Source organism: Littorina saxatilis, unplaced genomic scaffold, assembly GCF_037325665.1.
Source record: "Littorina saxatilis isolate snail1 unplaced genomic scaffold, US_GU_Lsax_2.0 scaffold_2198, whole genome shotgun sequence".
NCBI lineage: Eukaryota > Metazoa > Mollusca > Gastropoda > Littorinimorpha > Littorinidae > Littorina > Littorina saxatilis.
In genome coordinates this window covers 1-10,203 of record NW_027126795.1, presented here as the reverse complement: position 1 = coordinate 10,203, position 10,203 = coordinate 1, and the positions used below count along the sequence as shown (strand labels likewise).

At 39.6% G+C, this 10,203-nt stretch overlaps 1 long non-coding RNA gene across 1 annotated transcript; it reads left to right on the top strand.

The window, feature by feature from the left end:
* Positions 1 to 956: 956 nt before the first annotated feature.
* LOC138955300 (uncharacterized) lies at positions 957 to 6,694 on the top strand. The gene is made up of 3 exons (XR_011452180.1): positions 957 to 1,037; positions 1,329 to 1,390; positions 6,583 to 6,694. It is a non-coding gene; the product is annotated as an uncharacterized lncRNA (long non-coding RNA).
* The last annotated feature ends 3,509 nt before the right edge of the window (positions 6,695 to 10,203 follow it).

The following is a 10,203-nucleotide window of genomic DNA, read 5'->3' as shown; positions in this document are numbered from 1 at the left end:
GCAAATTAGTTCAATAAGTCTAATAAATCAATTTGGAAACAAAAATCACAGGAAGCACAGTTGGGAACGATTACTGGTTTGTGTCCAAATAAATGACCTTCTAAAGTTTGGACAGACACTCCATCTCACACACACACACACACACACACACACACACACACACACACATACACACACTCACACACACACATACACACACACACACATACACACCCACACACACACTCACACACACACATACACTCACACACACATATATATACACACACACACACACACGCACACACACACACACACACACACACACACACACACACACACACACACACACACACACACATACGTACACACAACCCACTTTATTATAATTTGTCCTCTGGAATTAATTATGTTTCTATTTTTCTCAGAATGTTACCAGCTTGACATTTACGTTTCAGATTCATGAGCCATTTTCTCAATTCTCTGGTGTTGACAACATCAATACTACTGTCTGCAAATTGAGACAATACTTGTAAATTATCTTTTGCAAAACAATAAACTAAAAACAATAAACTAAAAACAATAAAATGTTCTTACATAAAAGTATTCTCAAGTGTGTGTGTGTGTGTATGTGTGTGTGTGTGTGTATGTGTGTTCGTGTGTGTGTGCGTGTGTGTGTTTATGGTTGTGTATGTTGGTGGATGTGGTCGTCTGTCTCTGTGCGAGTAATGGTGCGCGCGTTCGCATGTGTGACGATAGAACTGACTTATTCAGTGTGTATTTAATTGTGCATTTCTGTGAGTATGTATGTGTACGCGCTCAGACACCCACACACTTTCGCTCGCGCGAGATTGAAATGGGAGAAGGAATAAGAGAGGGGGGGGGGGGACGGTGCGTGTGGAGAAAAACATATTCTTACGATGACGCAATCGTAGCAAAGATCGTAAATTGTGTCTGGGTGTGACGTCATTCAAATGCGACGTCCGAAGCCAGACAGAGAGTTTTCGACTGGAAGTGGAAACTATCTCTTCTTTTGTCCATGTCTACATTAGAAGAATGTAAGTAAGATTTCTTTCATTCTCTGATTCAAATAATTAAAAGTCTTATCCAATGACACATACACACACACACGCTCGCGCACACACGGATTCGGACACATACACACAGACTTACACACACGCAAATACGCACACACACACAAACACACACACACATGGATGGATGGATGGGTGGATAAAGAAATGGAATGATGAAAGAATAGATTGACCGATAGATTGATTTATTAACTGATTCATTGATTCATTGACTTTAGATTGATAGATAGATTGATTGTTTGATTGACACCACAGACAGGACGATGTCCAAAACGAAGCAACGCACCAGCTCCTCCACGTCAACCAACCTCACTCCGGTTAGTGCAGTAGTGATTTTCTCTGTGAGAGACAAGACAACACAACACAAGACAACACAAGACGAGACAAGACGAGACAATATACGAAAACTAGACAACAAAAGACAACACAAGATGAGACAAGACAAATCAAGATAACACAAGACGAGACAAGATAACACAAGACAGTTGTAGGGCGCGTAATATAATTGTTTATCGTATTATTCTATCATGTTTGATTTAGTAAAACATTGTTTAAACCAACACAAGACGAGACAAAATCAGACAACAAAAGACAACACAAGACGAGACAAGACAACACAAGACGAGACCAGACAACACAACACAAGACAACTACAGACAACACAACACAAGACAAAACAAGACGAGACAAGACAAGACGAGACAAGACAACACAAGACGAGACAAAATCAGACAACAAAATACAACACAAGACAACAAAATACAACAAACAACACAAGACAACACAATACCACACAAGGCAACACAACATCAAACAACAAAATACAACACATTACAACACAAGACAACACCAGACGAGACAACATCAGACAACACCAGACACCACAAGACAACACAAGACGAGACAACACAAGAAGAGACAACGTCATCAGACAACACTAGACAACACAAGAAAGCACAAGACACAATCTTTATTAACGAGGGTAAAAGATAAGCAAGTATTCGTGCAGAAATATTGAGAGGAGAGAGAGAGATAAAGAGAGAGAGACAGACAGACAGACAGACAGACAGACAGACAGACAGACAGACAGGCAGAGCTAGAGGAAGAGAAAGAGAGAGAGCAAGAAAACGAGAGAGAGAGAGAGGCAGAAAAAGAGAGACAGAAAGACAGAGCGAGAGGAAGAGGAAGAGAGAGACAGAGGGGGGGTGGGTGGGGTGGGGTCGGTAGAGAGACAGACAGAGACAGAAGGAGAAAGAGAGACAGAAATAAAGCGAGAGATGGAGAGAGAGACAACAGAGGGAGTGAGAGACAGAAAGGAAGCGAGAGATAGAGAGGGAGACGGAGACAGACAGACATATCTATCTGAAATGACGTAATTCTTGATGATAAGTGACATCATGTGTAATACCTTTTGTATGCACAGAGTAACGGCTATATCCTTTGTCATTTTTGACTCACATGCGAAGCAAAAGTGAGTCTATGTACTCACCCGAGTCGTCCGTCCGTCCGTCCGGACGTCCGTCCGTCCGGACGTCCGTCCGTCCGTCCGGAAAACTTTAACGTTGGATATTTCTTGGACACTATTCAGTCTATCAGTACCAAATTTGGCAAGATGGTGTATGATGACAAGGCCCCAAAAAACATACATAGCATCTTGACCTTGCTTCAAGGTCAAGGTCGCAGGGGCCATAAATGTTGCCTAAAAAACAGCTATTTTTCACATTTTTCACATTTTCTCTGAAGTTTTTGAGATTGAATACCTCACCTATATATGATATATAGGGCAAAGTAAGCCCCATCTTTTGATACCAGTTTGGTTTACCTTGCTTCAAGGTCAAGGTCACAGGAGCTCTTCAAAGTTGGATTGTATACATATTTTGAAGTGACCTTGACCCTGAACTATGGAAGATAACTGTTTCAAACTTAAAAATTATGTGGGGCACATGTTATGCTTTCATCATGAGACACATTTGGTCACATATGATCAAGGTCAAGGTCACTTTGACCCTTATGAAATGTGACCAAAATAAGGTAGTGAACCACTAAAAGTGACCATATCTCATGGTAGAAAGAGCCAATAAGCACCATTGTACTTCCTATGTCTTGAATTAACAGCTTTGTGTTGCATGACCTTGGATGACCTTGACCTTGGGTCAAGGTCACATGTATTGGCAGGAAAAATGTGTAAAGCATGTGAGTCGTATGGGCTTTGCCCTTCTTGTTTTGTTGTAACATTTATTCAACAACACATTGCTCATGCATCGGTTCATGACGTCATTGTGCCCTGGCGCTATAAGGTTGTCAAAACCGGAGTTGGTGAGGTCCATATAAAGAGCCAGTGTAACGAAATCATTTTTTTCCCCTCATTGGTTTAAGCAGTATTTTATTCATAAACACACACATGATAATACAACAAAATGTTTACAAAGGAGCGCAACAAGTTCAAAACTTATAATAAGTGCTCACATAATCATACCTGTTATTTCATGGCGGGACATGAAGAACAAGATATGGCGATAAATCTGTCCCCTTCGTTCAACTTTCAGATTCGATATACCTGTTTCCCTGTCAAAATAAAAATACATACTTTTACTAGATGATTACCCGCTTCGTCGGGTACCGGCTTCGCCGGGAAGAAGTAGAGCCGAATACCAGGCTGCGCCTGGGACGCCGGCTTCGCCGGCGCACGAAGGAAAGGGAATAAACGCGCAAAACACTGGAGACCTTCTAAAAATAGTAACGTGCAGTGACCTTCTAAAAATAGTAACGTAGTAACGGGAATATGGATTGACGCCACACGGAGGAAGGGAGATAATCGCGGCTGAAAACACTGGAGAAGATAAGGAAGAGTTACTGGTAGTGGATCCAGACCAAAAAAAACAAAATCGGTTCAGCGCACACAGCGCTGCGCGCTGAGAGCACGTGTTGAAATATCTCATCGATGAGGTTGTGTCCGGGGTGTAGCTGAATACGGTGTCCAAATTTGAAAAAGATCCACGGAGAACTTTGGCCGTGCATCGCGAACAGACAGACAGACACTAGTCGTATAATATATGAGATAGATAGAAGGAAGAAACAGCTGATTGGCGGCCTATACCCCAGACGGGGTCACAGGCGTAGATGAGGTGAGGTGAGAAGGAAGAAACGCATGTCAGTTTCTTGCAATTGAAGGACATTGGTGATGAAATTAAATAGATTTCGCCCCAAAATTCGATTTCTTCGAAAACGTGCACTGAGTGGTTACGTCCCTTGAATGAGAAGAAGAGGATTTTTAGGATGAAGCCTTTTTATATTTAGTCAAGTTTTGACTAAATATTTTAACATCGAGGGGGAATCGAAACGAGGGTCGTGGTGTATGTGCGTGTGTCTGTGTGTGTGTGTGTGTGTGTGTGTGTGTGTGTGTGTGTGTGTGTGTGTGTGTAGAGCGATTCAGACTAAACTACTGGACCGATCTTTATGAAATTTGACATGAGAGTTCCTGGGTATGAAATCCCCGAACGTTTTTTTCATTTTTTTGATAAATGTCTTTGATGACGTCATATCCGGCTTTTCGTGAAAGTTGAGGCGGCACTGTCACGCCCTCATTTTTCAACCAAATTGGTTGAAATTTTGGTCAAGTAATCTTCGACAAAGCCCGGACTTCGGTATTGCATTTCAGCTTGGTGGCTTAAAAATTAATTAATGACTTTGGTCATTAAAAATCTGAAAATTGTAAAAAAAAATAAAAATTTATAAAACGATCCAAATTTACGTTTATCTTATTCTCCATCATTTGCTGATTCCAAAAACATATAAATATGTTATATTCGGATTAAAAACAAGCTCTGAAAATTAAATATATAAAAATTATTATCAAAATTAAATTGTCGAAATCAATTTAAAAACACTTTCATCTTATTCCTTGTCGGTTCCTGATTCCAAAAACATATAGATATGATATGTTTGGATTAAAAACACGCTCAGAAAGTTAAAACAAAGAGAGGTACAGAAAAGCGTGCTATCCTTCTTAGCGCTACTACTACCCCGCTCTTCTTGTCAATTTCACTGCCTTTGCCATGAGCGCTGGACTGACGATGCTACGAGTATACGGTCTTGCTGAAAAATGGCATTGCGTTCAGTTTCATTCTGTGAGTTCGACAGCTACTTGACTAAATATTGTATTTTCGCCTTACGCGACTTGTTACATTTAGTCAAGTTTTGACTAAATGTTTTAACGTAGAGGGGGGAATCGAGACGAGGGTGTGGTGTATGTGTGTGTGTGTGTGTGTGTGTGTGTGTGTGTGTGTGTGTGTGTGTGTGTGTGTGTGTGTGTGTGTGTGTGTGTGTGTGTAGAGCGATTCAGAGAAAACTACTGGACCGATCTTCATGAAACTTGACAGGAGAGATCCTGAGTATGGTATCTCCGGACGTTTTTTTCATTGTTTTTATAAATGTCTTTGATGACGTCATATCCGGCTTTTCGTGAAAGTTGAGGCGGCACTGTCACGCTCTCATTTTTCAACCAAATTGGTTGACATTTTGGTCAAGTAATTTTCGACAAAGCCCAAACTTTGGTATTGCATTTCAGCTTGAAGGCTTAAAAATTAATTAATGAGTTTGCTCATTAAAGTTGTCATTAAAATCTTTTTTTCGCAAACAGATTTAAAATTGATTGCATCGTATTCTTCATCACAATCTGAATCTAAAAATATATACATATGTCATGTTTACTCTTAAAATGTGATCACAATTAACGAAAATAGATTAATTAATCTTACGATTAAAATTTAAGAAATCGATCCAAAAATGAGTTCATCTTCTTTTTTATCATTTCCTGATTCTAAAAACATATAGATATGATAGGTTGTATTCAAAACAAGCTCAGAAAGTTAACAAGAATACAGAAAAGCGCGCTTTCCTGCTTAGCACAATACGCTACCGCGCTAATCTGGCATGTCAATATCACTACGCTTTGCACGTGGGAGGTGAGCGATTTCCTTCACGTGGGGATTGACGAAGCTGTACTGGTGAAAAAATACAGTGCGTTCAGTTTCATCCCGTGAGTTCGACAGCTTGACTAAATGTAGTAATTTCGCCTTACGCGACTTGTTTTAAGTTAAAATTTAAAAAAGTTTGGTTGAACGAATTTGACCCCATGAATATAAAGCCCGCTACTAACTACAGCCGAACCACGCTGAACTAGTTCGGCAAACGTTTGGCGACGTCATCAAATCAGGGGATTCTCAGTTCTCAGTTCGCGGTCATGAAAAAGCTCGCTGAAGCTCGCATTTTTCATGATCCGCTAACTTCGACCATTATTTTTGATAATCACTGAGACTCGGCATGTAACCTCTACGTGTCTCCGGAAAACATTAATGTTCACGTGGAAATGTCAATTATCTGGTTTTGGCGCTAGTCAGCCGTTGTAAAAGAATAATCCGCCGCTGCGACATCACCACTGTAGTTGCCATGCGTTGTGACGTCATCCTCGTACGTGTTCTTGTGACGTAATGCTGATGACGTTGTGCAGCAAGGGTCACGGGTGAAAACGTCGGTCAGATCAAAGAAAGCATCCATGATACCGTACAATCTGACCTCTTCAGTGTTGGAGCGGGCAGTGGACTACCAATGCACCGGCAACTTCAAGGTCAGTGGGAAGTTCATCTCACATTTCATTTCATTGGCTCACGTAAGTGTAGCCTATGCGATCGTAACTTTGTCTGTCTGTGCGTGCGTGCGTATGTGCGTATGTGCGTGCGTGCGTGCGTGTGTATGTCTGTGGTAGAAACTCTAACATTTGAAGACGTCACATTACATTGACGTCACATTATGACGTAAGAGGGTTAGACGTCACGCGAAGGAAGTACTGAAAGTCTCGGTCATTATTATTTTGAGCGGGCCGAGACTAGTGTACATGCAGACAGACAGATCTAGATCTAGTGTCTCGCTTTCTTGCACAGTTTCACCTATGCTCTTTCTCTGTGTGTGTGTGTGTGTGTGTGTGTGTGTGTGTGTGTGTGTGTGTGTGTGTGTGTGTGTGTGTGTGTGTGTGTATGTGTGACGGAGTGATTGAGTTTGTGTTACTGTTTGTCGATTTCTTACGTGAGCCTTGATGGCTTCGCCTCTTGTTTTCATTTTCATTTCAATTCTTTTCTCTTTTTTACATTTAGTCAAGTTTTGACTAAATGTTTTAACGTAGAGGGGGAATCGAGACGAGGATCGTGGTGTATGTGCGTGCGTGCGTGTGTGTGTGTGTGTGTGTGTGTGTCTGTCTCTGTGTGTGTGTAGAGCGATTCAGACTAAACTACTGGACCGATCTTTATGAAATTTTACATGAGAGTTCCTGGGTATGAAATCCCCAGACATTTTTATTTTTATTTTTTATAAATGTCTTTTATGACGTCATATCCGGCTTTTCGTGAAAGTTGAGGCGGCACTGTCACGCTCTCATTTTTCAACCAAATTGGTTGAAATTCTGGTCAAGTAATCTTCGACGAAGCCCGGACTTCGGTATTGCATTTCAGCTTGGTGGCTTAAAACTTAATGAATGACTTTGGTCATTAAAAATCTGAAAATTGTAAAAAAAATAGTTTTTTTATAAAATGATCCAAATTTACGTTCATCTTATTCCCCATCATTTTCTGATTCCAAAAACATATACATAATTTTATGTTATATTTGGATTAAAAACAAGCTCTGAAAATTAAATTATTATCAAAATCTTTTTTCGAAATCAATTTAAAAACACTTTCATCTTATTCCTTGTCGGTTCCTGATTCCAAAAACATATAGATATGATATGTTTGGATTAAAAACACGCTCAGAAAGTTAAAACGAAGAGAGGTACAGAAAAGCGTGCTATCCTTCTCAGCGCAACGAATACCCCGCTCTTCTTGTCAATTCCACTGGCACTGCCTTTGCCACGGGCGGTGGAGTGACGATGCTACGAGTATACGGTCTTGCTGCGTTGCATTGCGTTCAGTTTCATTCTGTGAGTTCGACAGCTACTTGACTAAATGTTGTATTTTCGCCTTACGCGACTTGTTTCATTTTCATTTCATTTCAATTTCATTTTCATTTCTTCTTCATTTTAGTTCATTACATTTAGTCAACTTTTGACTAAATGTTTTAACGTAGAGGGGGGAATCGAGACGAGGGTCGTGGTGTATGTGTGTCTGTGTGTCTGTGTGTGTGTGTAGAGCGATTCAGACTAAACTACTGGACCGATCTTTATGAAATTTGACATGAGAGTTCCTGGGTATGAAATCCCCGAACGTTTTATTCATTTTTTTGATAAATGTCTTTGATGACGTCACATATCCGGCTTTTCGTGAAAGTTGAGGCGGCACTGTCACGCCCTCATTTTTCAACCAAATTGGTTGAAATTTTGGTCAAGTAATCTTCGACGAAGCCCGGACTTTGGTATTGCATTTCAGCTTGGTGGCTTAAAAATTAATTAATGACTTTGGTCATTAAAAATCGGAAAATTGTAAAAAACAATAAAAATTTATAAAACGATCCAAATTTACGTTAATCTTATTCTCCATCATTTTCTGATTCCAAAAACATATAAATATCTTATATTTGGATTAAAAACAAGCTCTGAAAATTAAATATATAAAAATTATTATCAAAATTAAATTGTCGAAATCAATTTAAAAACACTTTCATCTTATTCCTTGTCGGTTCCTGATTCCAAAAACATATAGATATGATATGTTTGGATTAAAAACACGCTCAGAAAGTTAAAACAAAGAGAGGTACAGAAAAGTGTGCTATCCTTCTTAGCGCAACTACTACCCCGCTCTTCTTGTCAATTTCACTGCCTTTGCCATGAGCGGTGGACTGACAATACTACGAGTTTTCGGTCTTACTGAAAAATAGCATTGCGTTCAGTTTCATTCTGTGAGTTCGACAGCTACTTGACTAAATGTTGTATTTTCGCCTTTCGCGACTTGTTATTTCATTTTTATTTCATTTTTATATTTAGTCAAGTTTTGACTAAATATTTTAACGTAGAGGGGGGAATCGAGACGAGGGTCGTGGTGTATGTGTGTGTGTGTGTGTGTGTGTGTGTGTGTGTGTGTCTGTGTGTGTGTGTAGAGCGATTCAGACTAAACTACTGGACCGATCTTTATGAAATTTGACATGAGAGTTCCTGGGTATGAAAATCCCCGAACGTTTTTTTCATTTTTTTGATAAATGTCTTTGATGACGTCATATCCGGCTTTTCGTGAAAGTTGAGGCGGCACTGTCACGCCCTCATTTTTCAACCAAATTGGTTGAAATTTTGGTCAAGTAATCTTCGACGAAGCCCGGGGTTCGGTATTGCATTTCAGCTTGGTGGCTTAAAAATTAATTAATGACTTTGGTCATTAAAAATCGGAAAATTGTAAAAAAAAATAAAAATTTATAAAACGATCCAAATTTACGTTTATCTTATTTTCCATCATTTGCTGATTCCAAAAACATATAAATATGTTATATTCGGATTAAAAACAAGCTCTGAAAATTAAATATATAAAATTATTATCAAAATTAAATTGTCCAAATCAATTTAAAAATACTTTCATCTTATTCCTTGTCGGTTCCTCATTCCAAAAACATATAGATATGATATGTTTGGATTAAAAACACGCTCAGAAAGTTAAAACAAAGAGAGGTACAGAAAAGCGTGCTATCCTTCTTAGCGCAACTACTACCCCGCTCTTCTTGTCAATTTCACTGCCTTTGCCATGAGCGGTGGCCTGACGATGCTACGAGTAAAATGGCATTGCGTTCAGTTTCATTCTGTGAGTTCGACAGCTACTTGACTAAATATTGTATTTTCGCCTTACGCGACTTGTTATATTTAGTCAAGTTTTGACTAAATATTTTAACATCGAGGGGGAATCGAAACGAGGGTCGTGGTACAGTGCGTGTGTGCGTGTGTGTGTGTGTCTGTGTGTGTGTGTAGAGCGATTCAGACTAAACTACTGGACCGATCTTTATGAAATTTGACATGAGAGTTCCTGGGTATGAAATCCCCGAACGTTTTTTTCATTTTTTTGATAAATGTCTTTGATGACGTCATATCCGGCTTTTCGTGAAAGTTGAGGCGGCACTGTCACGCCCTCATTTTTCAACCAAATTGGTTGAAATTTTGGTCAAG